This window comes from Dendrobates tinctorius, unplaced genomic scaffold (assembly GCF_039654945.1).
Source record: "Dendrobates tinctorius isolate UK_male_01 unplaced genomic scaffold, ASM3965494v1 ptg000030l, whole genome shotgun sequence".
NCBI classification, from domain to species: domain Eukaryota; kingdom Metazoa; phylum Chordata; class Amphibia; order Anura; family Dendrobatidae; genus Dendrobates; species Dendrobates tinctorius.
Genome location: NW_027361698.1, coordinates 63,279,519 through 63,305,300, shown reverse-complemented (window position 1 = coordinate 63,305,300; position 25,782 = coordinate 63,279,519). Strand labels below are relative to the sequence as shown.

General features: G+C 42.6%; 2 long non-coding RNA genes across 2 annotated transcripts; one reads left to right on the top strand and one right to left on the bottom strand.

Moving 5' to 3' along the window:
* Positions 1-11,519: 11,519 nt before the first annotated feature.
* LOC141086249 (uncharacterized) lies at positions 11,520-17,482 on the bottom strand. Its single transcript, XR_012231556.1, has 3 exons — positions 14,251-17,482; positions 13,998-14,063; positions 11,520-11,809 (listed from the first exon to the last, which is right to left on the bottom strand). It is a non-coding gene; the product is annotated as an uncharacterized lncRNA (long non-coding RNA).
* A 789-nt stretch (positions 17,483-18,271) lies between these two features.
* Positions 18,272-22,712, top strand: LOC141086248 (uncharacterized). Its single transcript, XR_012231555.1, has 3 exons — positions 18,272-20,157; positions 20,345-20,410; positions 22,599-22,712. It is a non-coding gene; the product is annotated as an uncharacterized lncRNA (long non-coding RNA).
* The last annotated feature ends 3,070 nt before the right edge of the window (positions 22,713-25,782 follow it).

Here is a 25,782-nt window from a genome sequence, read left to right as displayed (position 1 = left end):
ACATAGTGCTGTATCTAAGTCCAGTGACACCCCGGACCAAAAAAAGAAAACAGCCGCAAACTGGCCAAACTTTGGGCACACACAGATATGAGCCGGCAAGCAGACACCACACTGAAAAATGTGTGGCATGTATTTTTATAATTTTTTTGTTTAAATATTGCTGTATATAAGTCCAGTGACACCCTGGACCAAAAAAGAAAACTGTTGTAAACTGGCCAAACTTTGAGCACACACAGATATGAGCTGGCATGCAGATACCACACCGAAAAATGTGTGACCTGTTTTTTAAACATTTTTGGCTAAATAGTGCTGTATATACAATAAGTACAGTGCCAGACAGCAAAAAAAAATGAATTTAGGGCTAAAAAGAAATTTTTTTTTAGCAGACGGATGGATGAGGCATGTCACAGATATACCACACTGTAATATACAGTGTAATGCCTCTTTTTTTTCTCCTGTAAACTCTATGTTGATGCCTTTGCCCAAAAAGCTCTACTTTTGTCTCATCTGACCAGAGAACATTCTTCCAAAACGTTTTAGGCTTTTTCAGGTAAGTTTTGGCAAACTCCAGCCTGGCTTTTTTATGTCTCGGGGTAAGAAGTGGGGTCTTCCTGGGTCTCCTACCATACAGTCCCTTTTCATTCAGACGCCGACGGATAGTACGGGTTGATACTGTTGTACCCTCGGACTGCAGGGCAGCTTGAACTTGTTTGGATGTTAGTCGAGGTTCTTTATCCAACATCCGCACAATCTTGCGTTGAAATCTCTTGTCAATTTTTCTTTTCCGTCCACATTTAGGGAGGTTAGCCACAGTGCCATGGGCTTTAAACTTCTTGATGACACTGCGCACGGTAGACACAGGAACATTCAGGTCTTTGGAGATGGACTTGTAGCCTTGAGATTGCTCATGTTTCCTCACAATTTGGTTTCTCAAGTCCTCAGACAGGTCTTTGGTCTTCTTTCTTTTCTCTATGCTCAATGTGGTACACACAAGGACACAAGACAGAGGTTGAGTCAACTTTAATCCATGTCAACTGGCTGCAAGTGTGATTTAGTTATTGCCAACACCTGTTAGGTGCCACAGGGAAGTTACAGGTGCTGTTAATTACACAAATTAGAGAAGCATCACATGATTTTTCGAACAGTGCCAATACTTTTGTCCACCCTCTTTTTTTATGTTTGGTGTGCAATTATATCAAATTTGGCTTTAGGATTCTTTGTGTTTTTTCATTTAAGACAAATTAAATGAAGATAATAATAACAAAGAATTTGTGTTTGCAATCATTTTCAGGAAGAAACTGAGTATTATCTGACAGAATTGCAGGGGTGCCAATACTTTTGGCCACATGTTTCTCAACGCAAGCAATGACTAGCCAGGTCTTTCCCCGAGAAGGAACAACCACGGGAAGGGCAGTCTCCAATGAAGGAAACCACCTATGCCAAAACATGGTATCCATCCACAGACAGCTGTTTTGGGGTATTGCCCCTCATCAGTGTGGAGTAGGAAACTGGCTAGTAGGAGCAATGCCTAGTAAAAAACTGAAAAATGAGGATGAATGAACTCATGGAGATCAACATCCAACACTGCGGAGACACCATCACATGACCTGGCTAGTCATTGCTTGCGTTGAGAAACGTGATGGTGTCTCCGCAGCTTGTGTTTTGCATGTTTTTGCATATTTCCCATTAGGGATGGGGGCATTGCTCTGGAATCACTGCATTGAGAAACATGTGATGGTGTCTCCGCAGTGTTGGATGTTGATCTCCATGAGGTCAATCATCCGCATTTTTCACAGTCTCTTACTAGGCATTGCTCCTACTAGCCAGTTTCCTACTCCACACTGATGAGGGGCCATACCCCGAAACAGCTGTCTGTGGATGGATACCATGTTTTGGCATAGGTGGTTTCCTTCATTTGGAGACTGCCCTTCCCGTGGTTGTTGCTTCCCGGGGAAAGACCTGGCTAGTCATTGCTTGTGTTGAGAAACATGTGATGGTGTCTCCGCGGCTTGTGTTTTGCATGTTTTTGCATATTTCCCATAAGGGATGGGGGCATTGCTCTAGAATCAGTGCGTTGAGAAACGTGATGGTGTCGCCGCAGTGTTGGATGTTGATCTCCATGAGTTCGTTCATCCTCATTTTTCACAATACTTTTGGCCACAACTGTATATATATATATATATATATATATATATATATATTTTTTTTTTTTTTTTTATTGGACGCAAAAGAGTGCTGGATATAATGAGAATGACAGACTGGATAAAAAGGGAATTTAGGCCAAAAATGCCTCAATTTTTGAGACACGGATGTATGAGGCGTGTCACAGATATACCCCACTGTAAAATATGGGCTTTTTTTAAAAAATAATGCAACATAGTGCTGTATATAAGTCCAGTGACACCCCGGACCAAAAAGAAAACAGCTGTAAACTGGCCGAACTTTGAGCACACACAGATATGGGCTTGAACGCAAATACCACATCGAAAAAATGTGTGGCCTGTATTTTTTTAATTTTTGGGCTAAATACTGCTGTATTTAAGTCCAGTGACACCCAGGACCAAAAAGAAATCAGCCGTAAACTGGCCAAACTTTGAGCACGCACATATATGAGCTGTCACAGAGATACTACTACGACAATTGTCTTTTTTCGTTTTTTTCTTTAATTTTTTGGGGTAAATACTGCTGTATATAAGTCCAGTGACACCCCGGACCAAAAAAGAAAACAGCCGTAAACTGGCCAAACTTTGAGCACATACAGATATGAGCTGTCACGCAGATACCACACCGAAAAATGTATGGCCTGTATTTTTTTCATTTGTTGGCTAAATACTGCTGTATATAAGTCCAGTGACACCCCGGACCAAAAAAGAAATCAGCTGTAAACTGGTCAAACTTTGCGCATCCACAGATATGAGCTGACATGGAGATACCACTACGACAATTTTTTTTTTTTTTTTTTTTTTCTTTTGGGGGGGGGGGGGGAAATACTGTTGTATATAACTCCAGTGACACCCCGGACCAAAAAAGAAAATGGCCGTAAACTGGCCAAACTTTGAGCACACACAGTTTTTTTTTTTTTTTTGGATAAATAGTGCTGTGTGTAAGTACAGTGCCAGACAGCAAAAAAAAATGAATTTAGGGCTAAAAAGTCCAAATTTTTTAACAGACGGATGGATAAGGCGTGTCACAGATGTACCACACTGTAAAATATGTGTCCTGTCTGTATTTTTTGGGGGGTTCAGCAAAATAGTGTCAAGAAATTGTGCAAGACACTCAAAAAAAACCTACTCAACCGTACCACATAAAAAATAAATATTTCTCTGTGCACTCAAAAGGGATGTTTGCTGGATTTTCATGCTGTGCTAGGAAAAGGATCTGGCTGTATTGTGCAGTGTCAAAAAGCAAATGGAGGAAAAAAAGGGCTCTGGATTGCTTTGCAATAAAAAAAGCTCTATTAGCCCTGGCCCAAAAAATTTTCAAAGCCAATTACACCTGAACACAGGACCCTCTTGATATATACAATGATATGTATATACACACATGCAGTGCCTGCAGGCCTTGCACTGATGTGCATACAGCGATGTACACTACCCTGCCTGCCTAACACTGGAACCTATATACTCGGAAATTAGTCCTTAGAGGGACTGTAGTTTTAGCTGGATTTGAGTTGTTTAGGATGGTAGACCCCACACTCACTAATAAATCCCCAATTCTGACCCTATCAAGGCAGCAGCTCTCCCTACACTATCTCAATCTGGAGCTGAATGCGGCGAGCAGGGCGGTGTCCGCTCTCTTACACCCCTGATGATGCTGTGCGGCCAGCCAATCACTGCATGACCACAACAAAGATGTCTGCGGCGTTTCATTGCCTGCCATACAATCTCTGCAGGGTGGGTGGAGACCCGAGTTCCTGTCGAGTAATCCCGGAAATGTTCGGTACTCGCAAAGTACACCGAGTACAGTGATACTCAGGCTAGTAATGAGTAGTGGCGAACACGTTCGCTCATCAATAATTATATAGCATCACTCTGTTGCATTGTTATTTGATGTATATTTGATGCACTGCATTGGGTATTGAGGTCTGGGACTTTTTGTATGTTTTTAATTGGTTTATTTAAATTTTTGCTTGTGTGTTTTTGTTGTTTAATAAAATTATAGACATTTTGCATATTGGAGTGTGCACGTTAATATAGGTAGTCCTTGTACACTTTTTAGTTACAAAAAAAAAAGTATAAATCTGTTATCGCTGTAATCACACCGAACCGAAGAATAAAGTCGTCGTATCACATATACGTCACGAAGAATGACATAAAAAATAAATGAAACTATTTCTTGACCTAATATTGATTTGTTCATTCTGTCTCCTAAAGGGATCCAGCGAGGTCCATTTTTTTAAGTGTGCATAAATCGCGGTCCGCCACAGTTTTGAACACTTCTGAAAAGAAGGACAACACTGAGCAGAGGTCAGACAGGATTCAGAGTAACTGTGCTGCCTCATTAGTGAATGGATCCCTCAGGGGTTTAATCTGAATCGGAGATTTATATAGAAACCCCGATGTAAGTGCTCAGCGTAGATCACAGAATAAATGTGATCCAAAATGTTATGTAAAGTGTTTCCAATAAAAGCTTCAACTCAATCCACAAAAAACATGTCCTCACTCAGGTTTGTCATTTGTTAATGAATATATAGGGATTTCCACGTTACTGGTAGTACAAAGGCTCTGGAAAAGCTAAAAGGCTCCCCCAAAATAAATTCAGCAAATTCTGCACTCCCAAATTCAACTGCCTCCCTCGGAGCCCCAAAGTGTGGCTAAACCACATTTAGCGTCCACATATTTGGTATTTCTATAGCGATGAGAGCCCGCGGAATTTAAGAAACACGAAGCTGGGCATAACGCACTGGGCACTACAATGTACTGGTTCACTGCAACGTACTGGGCACTACAATAGTAGAGTTGCAATTTTCACTCAGAAACATCCACTGCTGCTTGTTTCTAGGAAAACGCCCATGGAGTCAAATCATCACTACACCTGCAGATAAATTCTCCAAGGGGTGTAATTTTCAAAATGGGGTCACTTGAGGGGGGATTCTGCTTTTCTACCACTTAGGGGATCTGTATATGGAGTCCGCAAACTATTCTATGAAAATCTACGCTCCAGGAGGAAAATAGCGCTCCGTTCCTCCCGAGTATGGTTAATCAGTACTGTACAGCCACATATGGGGTATTTCCACATTTAGCAGAATTTGTGTGACAAATTTTCATACCATTTTTGCCCACTTCCTAGGTGTAGTTTGTAAAATGGTCACTTATGGGCGGTTTCTGCCAACGTGATATTTCACACGCAAACTAGTCCAGCAAAATATGAACTCCAACATGTTGCTTCTTCCCTTCTGAACTTCGCACTGTGCCTCAAAAGTAGTTTTTGACCACGCATAAGGAACTGGTGTACTCAGGAGATATTGCATAACAAATTTTACCATTCATTTTTCCTATTATCCCTTTAGAAAATTAAAAACTTAGCAACATTTTAGTGGAAAAAAATGGTACTTTTCAATTTACTCAAACTAATGTTATACAATTCAGTGAATTGCCTGAAGGTTAAAAATGCTCACTACACCCCTAGATAAATTCCTCCAGAGGTGTAGTTTCCAAAATGGGGTCATTTGTGGGGAGTTTTCTGTTTTGGCTCTTCAAATGTGACATGGCATCTGCAATCTATTACAGACAAAATTGAGTTCCAGAACTCAGTTGGAGCTCCTTCCCTTCCGAGGCCTACGGTGTGTCCAAACAGTAGTTTTTCACCACATATTGGGTATCCATGTGCCTAAGAGAAATTGCACAATATATTGTATAGTCCATTTTCTCCTGTTAAAATTGTGAAAATAAAAAATTTGGGGCAAAGCCAACTTTTTTGCAGGAAAAATGCATTTTTTTCTTTTTCACAGTTCAAGATTATAAAATTAATTGAGTCACCTGTGGGTTCAAGGTGCTCACCCCACCTGTTGATCCTAGAGGTGTGTAGTTTCAAAAACCGGGTCACTTGTGGGGGGTTTCCACTGTCTAGGCACATCAGAGGCTTTTCAAACGCGACATAGCGTCCGCTATCTATTCCAGACAATTTTGCGCTCTAAGGCTATGTGCACACAATGCGTTTTCGCAGCTTTTTTTATGTGCGTAAATGGTCCAAAAACGCAATGGAATACTTATGCAAGGTAATTCAATGACAATCCTGAAATGTTGTGCACATGATCACTAAATTTCCATCCGTATTTGCAACGTTTTATTTTCTGCAGCATGTCAATTATTTTTGCGTTTCTGCAGCATTTTTCAGTCATTGACTTCAACTGAGTCAGTCAAATCTGCAGCAAAAATGCAGGTGTAAAAAGGTTTGTGCCTTTGCAGCGCATTTGCTGCTTATTTGCTGACAAAAACGCAAATTGTCAAAGGAAATTATGTCAGGAGGAAGAAGGTGTGGGCGGAGAATATGGGTGTGGGCGGAGAATATGTGCGTGTATGTCTGCTTGTGTCCGTCTCTGTTTGTCTGTGTGTACCCATGCGATGGCCATAGTGATTGTACTTAGGAGTCATCTGATGGAACTGCTACTCCTATCTGGCTATGTCTTTTGACAATCTACAATTTTCATAGTCATGAAAATAAAGAAAACTCTTTGAATGAGAAGGTGTGTCCAAACTTTTGGTCTGTACTGTATATATATATATATACAGTATAATTGTTTTGTGTGTAAACATTATAAATTTGAACGTGGTATGTAATGTAATCGCAGAAATAAACTACCTACAATTCCAACAACTATTTGCTCTTTTTCTTCCTAATCCTACTGATTTCAGGTGACATCTCCCCCAACCCTGGTCCCCCATCCCCCAACCTCAACCCCTACCCTACCTCATATCGAAACCATAATAATCTTATTAATATTACTTGCACTCCCTCATCTCAATCTTTTAATTGTGCCCACTGGAATCCACGGTCTGCTTGTAACAAGCTTCCTTTCTTACACAACTACTTTCTGAACAACTCTCTTAATCTGTTGGCCCTCACTGAAACCTGGATTCAGGATTCTGACACTGCCTCTCCTGCTGCCATTTCCTACGGTGGCTTACAATTCTCTCACTCCCCGAGACCCACAAACAGACATGGTGGTGGAGTCGGCATACTCCTGTCCCCACAATGCACTTTCCAGGTCATTCCCCCAGTTCCATCACTCTTATTCCCTTCTTTTGAGGTCCACACCATCAGGCTCTTTCGTCCCCTCTCCCTCCGGGTATTGGTCATATACCGGCCCCCAGGTTCACCCACCCACTTCCTTGACCACTTTTCAGCCTGGCTGCCGCACTTCATGTCCTCAGAACTACCAACTCTTATCCTGGGAGACTTTAACATCCCCATTAACAGCCCTACTTCCACATCTGCATCCCAGCTTCTATCACTAACCACCTCTCTAGGCCTCTCACAGCTTTCAACCTCTGAGACACACAAGGACGGTAACACCCTTGATCTGGTCTTTGTCCGGCTCTGCTCAATTTCCCACCTAAATAACTCACCGCTTCCACTCTCTGAACACAACATTCTCTCCTTCACGCTCACACTCGCCCACCCCAGCTCACTCCTACCTACCACACAGTCAGAAATCTACAAGCCATTAACCCTCAGACACTTTCAGACTCCCTACACTCATCACTGTCCCCAATCTCCCCTTCTTCCTGTCCTAATCTGGCTGTTCATCACTACAATGACACTCTTAGAAGCACCCTTTACCAAGTAGCTCCCCTCACCCTCAGAACCTCCAAGCACAGAGTAAAACAGCCTTGGCTCACATCGCAAGCTAAACTTCTTCAGCGATGCTCTAGGAGTGCTGAACGCCTATGGAGAAAAGCCCGCACACCAGAAGACTTCATCAACTTCAAATTTATGTTAAGAACCTATAACGCTGCCCTTCACCTCGCCAAACAGACCTAATTCACCTCCCTGATCTCCTCACTAGCCAACAACCCCAAGAAACTTTTTGACACTTTTCACTCCCTCCTCAGGCCAAAAGCACAAGCCCCTATTACAGACATTTGTGCTGATGACCTGGCCTCCCACTTTACAGAAAAAATAGATAATATCCATCAGGAAATCTGCTCCCAACCACCAAGTGCTGTGACTCCCATCCCTTCCTGCATCTCCCCTGGCTCACTTTCCACATTTGATCCCATCATAGAAGAAGTCTCCAGACTCCTCTCTTCTTCTCGTCCGACTAAATGCACTACCGATCCCATTCCCTCACATCTCCTCCAGTCTCTCCAGTCGTCACAACCCACCTAACTACAATCTTTAATCTCTCCCTCTCCTCGGGCATTTTCCCATCCTCCTTCAAACACGCCATCGTTACTCCATTACTAAAGAAACCCGCTCTCGACCCATCCTGCACAAACAACTACAGACCAGTCTCCAATCTCCCCTTCATCTCTAAACTTTTGGAGCGCCTTGTCTACTCCCGCCTTACCCGTTACCTCTCCACTCACTCCCTTCTAGACCCTTCACAGTCTGGCTTCCGCCCCCTACATTCGACTGAAACTGCACTCATCAAAGTGACCAATGACCTTCTGACAGCAAAACGTAATGGTCACCACTCTCTGCTCATTCTTCTTGACCTATCTGCAGCTTTCGATACTGTTGACCACCATCGCCTACTCTCTAGGCTCCAGTCACTAGGCATTAAGGACTGCTCTCTCCTGGTTCTCTTCCTAGCTCTCTGACCGCTCCTTCAGTGTTTTGTTCTCTGACTCCACTTCATCTCCTCTTCCTCTTGCTGTCGGGGTACCTCAGGGCTCAGTCCTTGGCCACCTTCTCTTCTCTTTCTACACAGCCCCAATTGGACAGACCATCAGCAGATTTAGCTTTCAGTAGCATCTTTATGCTGATGACACACAGCTATACACATCATTCCCCGACCTTACCCCCTCTGTACTACAGAACGCCAGTGACTGTCTGTCCGCAGCCTCCAATATCATGTCCACTCTCTATCTGAAACTCAACCTCTCCAAAATTGAACTTCTTCTGCTCCCGCCGTCTACTAACCTCCCTAAATCTGACATTTCCCTCTCTGTGAGAGGCACCACAATAACACCCCAGCAGCAGGCGCACTGTCTGGGTGTTATGTTTGACACCAATCTCTCCTTCACATCCCATATACAATCTCTTGCACACTCTTGCCGCTTACACCTAAAGAACATCTCTAGAATCCGCCCTTTTCTCACCATGGAAACGACAAAAACCCTCACTGTAGCATTGATCCACTCCCGGCTGGATTACTGCAACGCTCTATTAATAGGCCTTCCCGTCACTCGACTATCCCCTCTCCAGTCCATGCTTAATGCAGCAGCCAGGGTTGTCCATCTGGCTAATCGGTACTAGGACGTGTCCGCTCTTCGTCAGTCTTTACACTGGCTGCCCATTCATTATAGGACCCAATTCAAAGTACTTGTTTTCACCCACAAAGCTCTCCACGGTGCGGCACCCCCCTACATCTCCTTCCATCATTTCTATCGGCCTAGCCAATCGCTGCGCTCTGCAAACGACTTTCGACAAACCCCTGCACTAATCCGTACCTCCCACTCCCGACTCCAAGACTTCTCCCGTGCTGCTCCTATCCTCTGGAATGCTCTACCCCAAGAAATTAGGACTAACCACAATTTGCACAGTTTTAGGCGCTCCCTCAAAACACATTTGTTCAGAGCAGCTTATCACGTTCACTAATCAAAGTCATTCTATGTATAAGGGTGCGTGTGTAGCCCATTTACTATCTCCATCCATCTTTCACTCCCTCAAGATGGCTGGACCATCATTATAAATACACCATTGTAAATACACCCCTGTACTCTGTATCTCCCCCACCTCATTGTAGATTGTAAGCTCTCACGAGCAGGGTCATCTTATTTCGTCTTATTTTGCTTTAATTATTGTATTGTTAATGTTGTTACTTATGACTTGTGTTTTGAAACTGTTAAACTGTAAAGCGCTGCGGAATATGTTGGTGCTAAATAAATAAAGATTATTATTATTATTATTATTATTAATGACATTTTGGTCTTCAATGGAGAATGAAAAAGAAGAGGTTGAACAAGGAAATGACATCACAATTCTTTTTTTTTAAAAAATAATATATCTTTATTTAGCTCTATGGATTTACATAAACGCATGCAAAAATGCATCAAAAATGTGCGGATTTTCCACTGCGTTAGTGTATCATATACTGATGATGGTTGTGGTAATGTATTCATGTACTAATGATGGTTCTGCTGCTGTATTCATGTGCTGAATGTGGTTCTGGTGCTGCAATCATGTATTGATGGTGCTTTCTGGCATTGTATTAATGTACTGATGCGGGCTCTGGTGATATACTCATGGACTGATGGTGGCTGTGATGCTGTATTTCTGTACTTATGGTGGTTATGATGATGCTCTATTCCTGTACTATTATTGTTTTTTTTATCATGTACACATTTAGCAATCCATAACTTGTCAAATAACGTTATACATGGCTATGCTAATAAAGTTGCGTAAAATAAATTGTGCCATCTGGAATTTGATTTCTTTCCAAATTTTTTAGTATTTTGCTTATACAGGCTTTGTTTCTCTGCATTTACAACTTTAAATTAGTCTGTGGCCATAAATCAGCTGAAAGGAGTTCAGAAAAAGACAGATGGAAAAAGTGCTACAAACTTTCCTGTTAAAATATGAATTTATTAATATACTTCATTACATAACAACAAGTAAATAATAAGGACAGATAGGGATACAGGGCCGTGTAGTGTCACAACCATACCAAATGGGCACAGCAGCAAAGGGGCTGGAAAATGGAAAGCCGAGCAAGGGTGATAAGCTAATGGTGTCTCAATATATACAAATCACCAAGGCCCTCAATTAAATATAATTGGCAAATATGGCACACATTCCCATAATAGTGCAAATGTACCATGAATGGCACCACAACTATAATAAAAATCCAATTTCAATATACCTGGGGGCAACTCCCAGCGGCTTCCAGAGTCCAAGCACCCACCCCGACGCGCGTTTCGGATGGTTAATCCTTCATCAGGGGGTATAGTTAATGGAATACACATGCCAGTTTAAATATCGGAGAAACCGGAAGTAGCGGCGCCGTCTGACCGGAAGTGACGCGTCCGCGTTCGCAACAGCCGCGGTCACGAGCGGCGTCGGCGTCAAGTCGCAGGGGAGCACCATGGCAACCACTGAGGCTATAAGACGCCGAAAGCCGCGCGGGAGCAGGGGAGCCGAACGCGCACGCGCCACATCAGCGGCGCAGCCTGTGAAATTCATAGGGAGATGCTGAGAAATGGTAACGCTGTGAAGGATAAAGGCTGTAGGTCGACAATAATAGCAAAAGGGAATTACATAAGTATATATAAGAAAGTATATGGTGTCAAAATACAATACACAATATAATGTCCAATGAACAGTGACATCAAGAAAAAACCACTTCACATACATTTCAATAAGCTGAATAGTAAATATATAATATACACAATTATACATAATTCAAAATTGCATATTTAAAATTAGACAAAATTGGATCAAAAACAATGTAAATCCAATATTGATGAAAAGGAAAAAGGAAAGGGAGAGGGAGGGGAAAGGGGAAGGGGAGGGGGAAAGGGGCAGGGAGGGGGAAGGGGAAGAGGAAGAAGGAGACACAAGGAAACACACAATCAGCATCTCAACCGGATGGTAGGATCATCAGGCAACCGACATGGAGTAAATAACATCAAAATGTGCAAAACTAGAAAAAAGGGATAAGAGAAAAGAAATTAGTAAAACATTAAAAACATATAATAAAAACACACCACTGGTAATGGAAGCGGCACAAATATGCAGCAAACCAGGCAGTCACAGAAAGGGAGCAAAGCTGAGACTCTCATTCAGCCCATTGGGATGGACAGTATTGAGCCTCCAAATCCAATGTGTCTCCATTTGGGCCAGGCGTCGTGAGACTCTACCTCCACGTATGCCCACCTCCAAAGTATCAATACCCTTAATCCTCAAACCACTAGCATCACAATGATGATGCAATTTAAAGTGACGGGGTAGAGTCTTCAGGGTAGAGGCGTCCTCGTGCTCCACAGCAGCCTGAATACCTAGTACATGCTCCCTGATACGAACCTTAAGCTGTCTGGTGGTCAAACCTATATATATCAGGGAGCATGGACAGGTAGCAAAATAAATCACGTTCTTAGTAGTGCAAGTTATAAATTTACGTATATCAAATTCACGTGATCCAGAAGAATCAGTAAATACAGAACTACGTTCAACGTTAACACAGGCTACACAGTGGCCACAAGGAACGCAACCCCGTCTAGGAGTTAAATGCCTAAAAAAATGAGGCGGAGGAGTAGGGGCATAGTGGCTATGTACCAGCCGATCACGAAGATTTCTGGCACGACGATAGGCAATAAGTGGACGATCAGGCAGAATTTTAGATAACACAGGGTCAGCCATTAAAATGGGCCAAGATCTCGAGAGGGCCTTATGTAGTCCATCAAACTGACTATAAAAGTTAGTTACAAACCTAATTGGTTGCAAAGCATTGTCCTGTTCAAAATGTCTATACAAAAGTGAATTTCTGGAGTTGTATTTGGCCTTATGGTAAGCTTTTTTGATTAACCGATGACTATAGCCACGTTCGCTCAAACGTTTTTTAAGTTCCAGTGACTGCAACTCGAAGTCATCATCTGTAGAGCATATGCGCCTCAGACGGAGGAACTGGCCAGTTGCTACTGCTCGTATCATATGGGCAGGATGCGATGAATCCGCATGAAGTAACATGTTAGTCGAGGTAGGTTTTCTATAAATGTCCGTCTGGACCCTTCCCGAAGAATCTCGTCTCAAATTGACGTCCAAAAATTCAATATGATCCGGATCCGATTTAACAGTGAGATATATATTCAGGTCATTGCTATTAAGCTTCAAAATGAATTGTGAAAGGGAAGCCGGTGTATCCTGCCAGATCAAGAGCACATCATCGATGTAGCGCGTCCACAGGAGGACACGCTCCATCGACATCTCATGATCTGACAGGAAGAGGTCCCTCTCCCACAGCCCCAGGAACAGATTGGCATAGGCCGGTGCATAGGCCGCGCCCATGGCTGTCCCCTGGAGCTGCAGGAAGAAGGACCCCTTAAAAATGAAAAAATTATGAGTCAATGTAAATTCAAGCAACTCGAGTATGAGAGCCCTCATACCCCTGCTGAATTTAGACATTTCCAGAAAATAACTGGTAGCATGTAATCCATCCCTATGTCTTATATTAGTGTACAGTGACTCTACATCAGCCGTGACAAATAGAGTCCCCGCATCAAGTGATAGACCGTCCATCCTACGAAGTAACTGATTAGTATCCTTCAAATATGAAGGGAGGTCCTCAACCAATGGCTGTAACATTGAGTCAATCCATCGATTAACACATTCAAGATAGTTACCCCCACCGGATACAATGGGGCGACCGGGAGGGTTGGAGGAATCCTTGTGAAGTTTAGGAAGTAAATAAAATGTTGGTATCGTTGGCTCAACAACAATTAATGCAGCTGCCAACTCTTTAGTGATGATGTTGTTATCCCTAGCCCTAATAATGATCTCCCTGAGTTGGACCTCAAAGGCGGACAAGGGGTTAAAAGTAAGTTTTTTATAGCAGATAGAGTTGTTTAACTGCCTATAGGCCTCTTTTTCATACATAGTCGTTGGCCATACTACTATATTTCCCCCCTTGTCCGCCGGTTTAATGACCACATCAGGGAGACTTTGTAGATGTTTAAGGCATTGACGTTCATCACTAGTCAAATTGTCATGCATGATATTCTTATTGAGCCGTAACACCTCCTGGGAAACTACCTTAACAAATAAATCAATGTTACTACAAGTAGAAAGTGGAGGAAATTTTCTAGACCGTGGCCGAATGGATAAAGGTATCTTACCTCCCTCCACCAAATTATGTTCGCAGGATAGATCCTCAAGAATCCTTAGAGCTACTTGCTCCTCATCTGTAGGGAACAATTGGTAAGAATTGTCATCAAAATAAAAACGCTTAAATAGCAATGACCGCGCAAAAAGATGCAAGTCTTTAATCACTGTGAAAGTATCCAGACCAGTGGCAGGAGAGAAGGAGAGACCTCGTGACAATAAAGACATATCAGTAATGGATAATTCGTGGCTGCTTAAATTGATTACCTTATTGTCATCAATAGTAGCAGCATCAACAGAACTTTTATTATGTCGTTTGTACGGATGGTATCCATAGTTTCTCTTTTTCTTATTGCCTGCCCTAGTATTCATGGACGATATCGAAGCCTCAGATTGTGTACTTAATGAAGAAACCGAGGTAACTGATGTAGCTCGATGTAATGAGTTGATACCCCTCTCAGACTTCTTGCGCCATTGATATACTTTTTTGAGAAGGAAATCCTTATTATCTCTACTAATTTTGGAGGATTGTGATTCCTGAATCCTTCTGACAGTCTCATCAAGAACTTTTTCCAAACGTAGTTCAAATTTATTTAATGTATCAGGAGGGCAACCAGTCTTTAACTCAGCCTGTGCTGCATCAATAGTTTTATCCAACTCCCCTATCGACTTCGAGTTCAGGTCAATCAATAGCTGCATGAGAGTCAATGAACAATTAGTACAAGCTTCTTCCCAGTTAGTCCTGAAATCTTCGTCATCAATTGGAAAAGCAGGAATCACACGAATCCTAAGCCCTCTAGGTATAATTTTCCGGGTCACATATTTTTCTAAAAAGGCCCGGTTCCACCAAATTTTAGTGCGTTTAGTCAATAAGGCCTGAATTGACTCACACAAAGCCTCCCATCTATGACTACCTGGCTGCTGCACAACAGCCCCACCATCCCCAAACACTTGATCAACCTGTCCAAGCCAGGATTGATCCCTGGCTCTGAAATCCATGTTGTCACGAGCGACACCTGTGCATAACACAGAAAAAACATAAATTAATAGCATGCTAATGACAAATTGTCATCCCATCAAACATAGTGAAACAATATACAGGGAAGACAAATAGGGATAATACGACCTATCGCATACTGAGACGAAGAAAAACATGAGCGAAGCTCCAAAAAAACGATAGAAAGTCCACACATAATATATTAAAATATGAATTTATTAATATACTTCATTACATAACAACAAGTAAATAATAAGGACAGATAGGGATACAGGGCCGTGTAGTGTCACAACCATACCAAATGGGCACAGCAGCAAAGGGGCTGGAAAATGGAAAGCCGAGCAAGGGTGATAAGCTAATGGTGTCTCAATATATACAAATCACCAAGGCCCTCAATTAAATATAATTGGCAAATATGGCACACATTCCCATAATAGTGCAAATGTACCATGAATGGCACCACAACTATAATAAAAATCCAATTTCAATATACCTGGGGGCAACTCCCAGCGGCTTCCAGAGTCCAAGCACCCACCCCGACGCGCGTTTCGGATGGTTAATCCTTCATCAGGGGGTATAGTTAATGGAATACACATGCCAGTTTAAATATCAGAGAAACCGGAAGTAGCGGCGCCGTCTGACCGGAAGTGACGCGTCCGCGTTCGCAACAGCCGCGGTCACGAGCGGCGTCGGCGTCAAGTCGCAGGGGAGCACCATGGCAACCACTGAGGCTATAAGACGCCGAAAGCCGCGCGGGAGCAGGGGAGCCGAACGCGCACGCGCCACATCAGCGGCGCAGCCTGTGAAATTCATAGGGAGATGCTGAGAAATGGTAACGCTGTGAAGGATAAAGGCTGTAGGTCGACAATAATAGCAAAAGGGAATTACATAAGTATATATAAGAAAGTATATGGTGTCAAAATACAATACACAATATAATGTCCAATGAACAGTGACATCAAGAAAAAACCACTTCACATACATTTCAATAAGCTGAATAGTAAATATATAATATACACAATTATACATAATTCAAAATTGCATATTTAAAATTAGACAAAATTGGATCAAAAACAATGTAAATCCAATATTGATGAAAAGGAAAAAGGAAAGGGAGAGGGAGGGGAAAGGGGAAGGGGAGGGGGAAAGGGGCAGGGAGGGGGAAGGGGAAGAGGAAGAAGGAGACACAAGGAAACACACAATCAGCATCTCAACCGGATGGTAGGATCATCAGGCAACCGACATGGAGTAAATAACATCAAAATGTGCAAAACTAGAAAAAAGGGATAAGAGAAAAGAAATTAGTAAAACATTAAAAACATATAATAAAAACACACCACTGGTAATGGAAGCGGCACAAATATGCAGCAAACCAGGCAGTCACAGAAAGGGAGCAAAGCTGAGACTCTCATTCAGCCCATTGGGATGGACAGTATTGAGCCTCCAAATCCAATGTGTCTCCATTTGGGCCAGGCGTCGTGAGACTCTACCTCCACGTATGCCCACCTCCAAAGTATCAATACCCTTAATCCTCAAACCACTAGCATCACAATGATGATGCAATTTAAAGTGACGGGGTAGAGTCTTCAGGGTAGAGGCGTCCTCGTGCTCCACAGCAGCCTGAATACCTAGTACATGCTCCCTGATACGAACCTTAAGCTGTCTGGTGGTCAAACCTATATATATCAGGGAGCATGGACAGGTAGCAAAATAAATCACGTTCTTAGTAGTGCAAGTTATAAATTTACGTATATCAAATTCACGTGATCCAGAAGAATCAGTAAATACAGAACTACGTTCAACGTTAACACAGGCTACACAGTGGCCACAAGGAACGCAACCCCGTCTAGGAGTTAAATGCCTAAAAAAATGAGGCGGAGGAGTAGGGGCATAGTGGCTATGTACCAGCCGATCACGAAGATTTCTGGCACGACGATAGGCAATAAGTGGACGATCAGGCAGAATTTTAGATAACACAGGGTCAGCCATTAAAATGGGCCAAGATCTCGAGAGGGCCTTATGTAGTCCATCAAACTGACTATAAAAGTTAGTTACAAACCTAATTGGTTGCAAAGCATTGTCCTGTTCAAAATGTCTATACAAAAGTGAATTTCTGGAGTTGTATTTGGCCTTATGGTAAGCTTTTTTGATTAACCGATGACTATAGCCACGTTCGCTCAAACGTTTTTTAAGTTCCAGTGACTGCAACTCGAAGTCATCATCTGTAGAGCATATGCGCCTCAGACGGAGGAACTGGCCAGTTGCTACTGCTCGTATCATATGGGCAGGATGCGATGAATCCGCATGAAGTAACATGTTAGTCGAGGTAGGTTTTCTATAAATGTCCGTCTGGACCCTTCCCGAAGAATCTCGTCTCAAATTGACGTCCAAAAATTCAATATGATCCGGATCCGATTTAACAGTGAGATATATATTCAGGTCATTGCTATTAAGCTTCAAAATGAATTGTGAAAGGGAAGCCGGTGTATCCTGCCAGATCAAGAGCACATCATCGATGTAGCGCGTCCACAGGAGGACACGCTCCATCGACATCTCATGATCTGACAGGAAGAGGTCCCTTTTTAGGCATTTAACTCCTAGACGGGGTTGCGTTCCTTGTGGCCACTGTGTAGCCTGTGTTAACGTTGAACGTAGTTCTGTATTTACTGATTCTTCTGGATCACGTGAATTTGATATACGTAAATTTATAACTTGCACTACTAAGAACGTGATTTATTTTGCTACCTGTCCATGCTCCCTGATATATATAGGTTTGACCACCAGACAGCTTAAGGTTCGTATCAGGGAGCATGTACTAGGTATTCAGGCTGCTGTGGAGCACGAGGACGCCTCTACCCTGAAGACTCTACCCCGTCACTTTAAATTGCATCATCATTGTGATGCTAGTGGTTTGAGGATTAAGGGTATTGATACTTTGGAGGTGGGCATACGTGGAGGTAGAGTCTCACGACGCCTGGCCCAAATGGAGACACATTGGATTTGGAGGCTCAATACTGTCCATCCCAATGGGCTGAATGAGAGTCTCAGCTTTGCTCCCTTTCTGTGACTGCCTGGTTTGCTGCATATTTGTGCCGCTTCCATTACCAGTGGTGTGTTTTTATTATATGTTTTTAATGTTTTACTAATTTCTTTTCTCTTATCCCTTTTTTCTAGTTTTGCACATTTTGATGTTATTTACTCCATGTCGGTTGCCTGATGATCCTACCATCCGGTTGAGATGCTGATTGTGTGTTTCCTTGTGTCTCCTTCTTCCTCTTCCCCTTCCCCCTCCCTGCCCCTTTCCCCCTCCCCTTCCCCTTTCCCCTCCCTCTCCCTTTCCTTTTTCCTTTTCATCAATATTGGATTTACATTGTTTTTGATCCAATTTTGTCTAATTTTAAATATGCAATTTTGAATTATGTATAATTGTGTATATTATATATTTACTATTCAGCTTATTGAAATGTATGTGAAGTGGTTTTTTCTTGATGTCACTGTTCATTGGACATTATATTGTGTATTGTATTTTGACACCATATACTTTCTTATATATACTTATGTAATTCCCTTTTGCTATTATTGTCGACCTACAGCCTTTATCCTTCACAGCGTTACCATTTCTCAGCATCTCCCTATGAATTTCACAGGCTGCGCCGCTGATGTGGCGCGTGCGCGTTCGGCTCCCCTGCTCCCGCGCGGCTTTCGGCGTCTTATAGCCTCAGTGGTTGCCATGGTGCTCCCCTGCGACTTGACGCCGACGCCGCTCGTGACCGCGGCTGTTGCGAACGCGGACGCGTCACTTCCGGTCAGACGGCGCCGCTACTTCCGGTTTCTCCGATATTTAAACTGGCATGTGTATTCCATTAACTATACCCCCTGATGAAGGATTAACCATCCGAAACGCGCGTCGGGGTGGGTGCTTGGACTCTGGAAGCCGCTGGGAGTTGCCCCCAGGTATATTGAAATTGGATTTTTATTATAGTTGTGGTGCCATTCATGGTACATTTGCACTATTATGGGAATGTGTGCCATATTTGCCAATTATATTTAATTGAGGGCCTTGGTGATTTGTATATATTGAGACACCATTAGCTTATCACCCTTGCTCGGCTTTCCATTTTCCAGCCCCTTTGCTGCTGTGCCCATTTGGTATGGTTGTGACACTACACGGCCCTGTATCCCTATCTGTCCTTATTATTTACTTGTTGTTATGTAATGAAGTATATTAATAAATTCATATTTTAATATATTATGTGTGGACTTTCTATCGTTTTTTTGGAGCTTCGCTCATGTTTTTCTTCGTCTCAGTATGCGATAGGTCGTATTATCCCTATTTGTCTTCCCTGTATATTGTTTCACTATGTTTGATGGGATGACAATTTGTCATTAGCATGCTATTAATTTATGTTTTTTCTGTGTTATGCACAGGTGTCGCTCGTGACAACATGGATTTCAGAGCCAGGGATCAATCCTGGCTTGGACAGGTTGATCAAGTGTTTGGGGATGGTGGGGCTGTTGTGCAGCAGCCAGGTAGTCATAGATGGGAGGCTTTGTGTGAGTCAATTCAGGCCTTATTGACTAAACGCACTAAAATTTGGTGGAACCGGGCCTTTTTAGAAAAATATGTGACCCGGAAAATTATACCTAGAGGGCTTAGGATTCGTGTGATTCCTGCTTTTCCAATTGATGACGAAGATTTCAGGACTAACTGGGAAGAAGCTTGTACTAATTGTTCATTGACTCTCATGCAGCTATTGATTGACCTGAACTCGAAGTCGATAGGGGAGTTGGATAAAACTATTGATGCAGCACAGGCTGAGTTAAAGACTGGTTGCCCTCCTGATACATTAAATAAATTTGAACTACGTTTGGAAAAAGTTCTTGATGAGACTGTCAGAAGGATTCAGGAATCACAATCCTCCAAAATTAGTAGAGATAATAAGGATTTCCTTCTCAAAAAAGTATATCAATGGCGCAAGAAGTCTGAGAGGGGTATCAACTCATTACATCGAGCTACATCAGTTACCTCGGTTTCTTCATTAAGTACACAATCTGAGGCTTCGATATCGTCCATGAATACTAGGGCAGGCAATAAGAAAAAGAGAAACTATGGATACCATCCGTACAAACGACATAATAAAAGTTCTGTTGATGCTGCTACTATTGATGACAATAAGGTAATCAATTTAAGCAGCCACGAATTATCCATTACTGATATGTCTTTATTGTCACGAGGTCTCTCCTTCTCTCCTGCCACTGGTCTGGATACTTTCACAGTGATTAAAGACTTGCATCTTTTTGCGCGGTCATTGCTATTTAAGCGTTTTTATTTTGATGACAATTCTTACCAATTGTTCCCTACAGATGAGGAGCAAGTAGCTCTAAGGATTCTTGAGGATCTATCCTGCGAACATAATTTGGTGGAGGGAGGTAAGATACCTTTATCCATTCGGCCACGGTCTAGAAAATTTCCTCCACTTTCTACTTGTAGTAACATTGATTTATTTGTTAAGGTAGTTTCCCAGGAGGTGTTACGGCTCAATAAGAATATCATGCATGACAATTTGACTAGTGATGAACGTCAATGCCTTAAACATCTACAAAGTCTCCCTGATGTGGTCATTAAACCGGCGGACAAGGGGGGAAATATAGTAGTATGGCCAACGACTATGTATGAAAAAGAGGCCTATAGGCAGTTAAACAACTCTATCTGCTATAAAAAACTTACTTTTAACCCCTTGTCCGCCTTTGAGGTCCAACTCAGGGAGATCATTATTAGGGCTAGGGATAACAACATCATCACTAAAGAGTTGGCAGCTGCATTAATTGTTGTTGAGCCAACGATACCAACATTTTATTTACTTCCTAAACTTCACAAGGATTCCTCCAACCCTCCCGGTCGCCCCATTGTATCCGGTGGGGGTAACTATCTTGAATGTGTTAATCGATGGATTGACTCAATGTTACAGCCATTGGTTGAGGACCTCCCTTCATATTTGAAGGATACTAATCAGTTACTTCGTAGGATGGACGGTCTATCACTTGATGCGGGGACTCTATTTGTCACGGCTGATGTAGAGTCACTGTACACTAATATAAGACATAGGGATGGATTACATGCTACCAGTTATTTTCTGGAAATGTCTAAATTCAGCAGGGGTATGAGGGCTCTCATACTCGAGTTGCTTGAATTTACATTGACTCATAATTTTTTCATTTTTAAGGGGTCCTTCTTCCTGCAGCTCCAGGGGACAGCCATGGGCGCGGCCTATGCACCGGCCTATGCCAATCTGTTCCTGGGGCTGTGGGAGAGGGACCTCTTCCTGTCAGATCATGAGATGTCGATGGAGCGTGTCCTCCTGTGGACGCGCTACATCGATGATGTGCTCTTGATCTGGCAGGATACACCGGCTTCCCTTTCACAATTCATTTTGAAGCTTAATAGCAATGACCTGAATATATATCTCACTGTTAAATCGGATCCGGATCATATTGAATTTTTGGACGTCAATTTGAGACGAGATTCTTCGGGAAGGGTCCAGACGGACATTTATAGAAAACCTACCTCGACTAACATGTTACTTCATGCGGATTCATCGCATCCTGCCCATATGATACGAGCAGTAGCAACTGGCCAGTTCCTCCGTCTGAGGCGCATATGCTCTACAGATGATGACTTCGAGTTGCAGTCACTGGAACTTAAAAAACGTTTGAGCGAACGTGGCTATAGTCATCGGTTAATCAAAAAAGCTTACCATAAGGCCAAATACAACTCCAGAAATTCACTTTTGTATAGACATTTTGAACAGGACAATGCTTTGCAACCAATTAGGTTTGTAACTAACTTTTATAGTCAGTTTGATGGACTACATAAGGCCCTCTCGAGATCTTGGCCCATTTTAATGGCTGACCCTGTGTTATCTAAAATTCTGCCTGATCGTCCACTTATTGCCTATCGTCGTGCCAGAAATCTTCGTGATCGGCTGGTACATAGCCACTATGCCCCTACTCCTCCGCCTCATTTTTTTAGGCATTTAACTCCTAGACGGGGTTGCGTTCCTTGTGGCCACTGTGTAGCCTGTGTTAACGTTGAACGTAGTTCTGTATTTACTGATTCTTCTGGATCACGTGAATTTGATATACGTAAATTTATAACTTGCACTACTAAGAACGTGATTTATTTTGCTACCTGTCCATGCTCCCTGATATATATAGGTTTGACCACCAGACAGCTTAAGGTTCGTATCAGGGAGCATGTACTAGGTATTCAGGCTGCTGTGGAGCACGAGGACGCCTCTACCCTGAAGACTCTACCCCGTCACTTTAAATTGCATCATCATTGTGATGCTAGTGGTTTGAGGATTAAGGGTATTGATACTTTGGAGGTGGGCATACGTGGAGGTAGAGTCTCACGACGCCTGGCCCAAATGGAGACACATTGGATTTGGAGGCTCAATACTGTCCATCCCAATGGGCTGAATGAGAGTCTCAGCTTTGCTCCCTTTCTGTGACTGCCTGGTTTGCTGCATATTTGTGCCGCTTCCATTACCAGTGGTGTGTTTTTATTATATGTTTTTAATGTTTTACTAATTTCTTTTCTCTTATCCCTTTTTTCTAGTTTTGCACATTTTGATGTTATTTACTCCATGTCGGTTGCCTGATGATCCTACCATCCGGTTGAGATGCTGATTGTGTGTTTCCTTGTGTCTCCTTCTTCCTCTTCCCCTTCCCCCTCCCTGCCCCTTTCCCCCTCCCCTTCCCCTTTCCCCTCCCTCTCCCTTTCCTTTTTCCTTTTCATCAATATTGGATTTACATTGTTTTTGATCCAATTTTGTCTAATTTTAAATATGCAATTTTGAATTATGTATAATTGTGTATATTATATATTTACTATTCAGCTTATTGAAATGTATGTGAAGTGGTTTTTTCTTGATGTCACTGTTCATTGGACATTATATTGTGTATTGTATTTTGACACCATATACTTTCTTATATATACTTATGTAATTCCCTTTTGCTATTATTGTCGACCTACAGCCTTTATCCTTCACAGCGTTACCATTTCTCAGCATCTCCCTATGAATTTCACAGGCTGCGCCGCTGATGTGGCGCGTGCGCGTTCGGCTCCCCTGCTCCCGCGCGGCTTTCGGCGTCTTATAGCCTCAGTGGTTGCCATGGTGCTCCCCTGCGACTTGACGCCGACGCCGCTCGTGACCGCGGCTGTTGCGAACGCGGACGCGTCACTTCCGGTCAGACGGCGCCGCTACTTCCGGTTTCTCCGATATTTAAACTGGCATGTGTATTCCATTAACTATACCCCCTGATGAAGGATTAACCATCCGAAACGCGCGTCGGGGTGGGTGCTTGGACTCTGGAAGCCGCTGGGAGTTGCCCCCAGGTATATTGAAATTGGATTTTTATTATAGTTGTGGTGCCATTCATGGTACATTTGCACTATTATGGGAATGTGTGCCATATTTGCCAATTATATTTAATTGAGGGCCTTGGTGATTTGTATATATTGAGACACCATTAGCTTATCACCCTTGCTCGGCTTTCCATTTTCCAGCCCCTTTGCTGCTGTGCCCATTTGGTATGGTTGTGACACTACACGGCCCTGTATCCCTATCTGTCCTTATTATTTACTTGTTGTTATGTAATGAAGTATATTAATAAATTCATATTTTAATATATTATGTGTGGACTTTCTATCGTTTTTTTGGAGCTTCGCTCATGTTTTTCTTCGTCTCAGTATGCGATAGGTCGTATTATCCCTATTTGTCTTCCCTGTATATTGTTTCACTATGTTTGATGGGATGACAATTTGTCATTAGCATGCTATTAATTTAAACTTTCCTGTTAGACTGACAGAATGAACATACTGACTTATTCTCAGGTCGTTGGCCATTTTCACTTGTTAGTGCTACAGTACCTTCCCCACAAACCGACCAGCACTTTTGCCCATGCAATGACTGCTAGTGGGGAATCATGTGACCAGGCCAGTCAACTAGCTTTCTCCAAAATAAAAGCAGCTTTCCCATGTTCCTTTTTTGGAGGACGCTGATAGACTGGTCTGTTCACATGCTTTTCCACCAGCCGCCATTTTATTGATAGAAGTGCTGATCAGTTTGTGAGGAAACTGCACTATCAAAAGAAAGTGTGCAAGGAGAAAGCCTGTACAGTTGTGGCCAAAAGTATTGACACCCCTGCAATTCTGTCAGATAATACTCAGTTTCTTCCTGAAAATGATTGCAAACACAAATTCTTTGGTATTATTATCTTCATTTAATTTGTCTTAAATGAAAAAAACACAAAAGAGAATGAAGCAAAAAAGCAAAACATTGATCATTTCACACAAAACTCCAAAAATGGGCCAGACAAAAGTATTGGCACCCTCAGCCTAATACTTGGTTGCACAACCTTTTGCCAAAATAACTGCGACCAACCGCTTCTGGTAACCATCAATGAGTTTCTTACAATGCTCTGCTAGAATTTTAGACCATTCTTCTTTGGCAAACTGCTCCAGGTCCCTGATATTTGAAGGGTGCCTTCTCCAAACTGCCATTTTTAGATCTCTCCACAGGTGTTCTATGGGATTCAGGTCTGGACTCATTGCTGGCCACCTTAGAAGTCTCCAGTGCTTTCTCTCAAACCATTTTCTAGTGCTTTTTGAAGTGTGTTTTGGATTATTGTCCTGCTGGAAGATCCATGACCTCTGAAGGAGGCCCATCTTTCTCACACTGGGCCCTACATTATGCTGCAAAATTTGTTGGTAGTCTTCAGACTTCATAATGCCATGCACACGGTCAAGCAGTCCAGTGCCAGAGGCAGCAAAGCAACCCCAAAACATCAGGGAACCTCCGCCATGTTTGACTGTAGGGACCGTGTTCTTTTCTTTGAATGCCTCTTTTTTTCTCCTGTAAACTCTATGTTGATGCCTTTGCCCAAAAAGCTCTACTTTTGTCTCATCTGACCAGAGAACATTCTTCCAAAACGTTTTAGGCATTTTCAGGTAAGTTTTGGCAAACTCCAGCCTGGCTTTTTTATGTCTCGGGGTAAGAAGTGGGGTCTTCCTGGGTCTCCTACCATACAGTCCCTTTTCATTCAGATGCCGACGGATAGTACGGGTTGACACTGTTGTACAGTTGTGCAGGGCAGCTTGAACTTGTTTGGATGTTAGTCGAGGTTCTTTATCCAACATCCGCACAATCTTGCGTTGAAAGCTCTTGTCGATTTTTCTTTTCCGTCCACATCTAGAGAGGTTAGCCACAGTGACATGGGCTTTAAACTTCTTGATGACACTGCGCACGGTAGACACAGGAACATTCAGGTCTTTGGCGATGGACTTGTAGCCTTGAGATTGCTCATGCTTCCTCACAATTTGGTTTCTCAAGTCCTCAGACAGTTCTTTGGTCTTTCTTTTCTCCATGCTCAATGTGGTACACACAAGGACACAGGACAGAGGTTGAGTCAACTTTAATCCATGTCAACTGGCTGCAAGTGTGATTTAGTTATTGCCAACACCTGTTAGGTGCCACAGGTAAGTTACAGGTGCTGTTAATTACACAAATTAGAGAAGCATCACATGATTTTTTGAACAGTGCCAATACTTTTGTCCACCCTCTTTTTATGTTTGGTGTGGAATTATATCCAATTTGGCTTTAGGACAATTCTTTTTGTGTTTTTTCATTTAAGACAAATTAAATGAAGATAATAACAAAGAATTTGTGTTTGCAATCATTTTCAGGAAGAAACTGAGTATTATCCGACAGAATTGCAGGGGTGTCAATACTTTTGGCCAC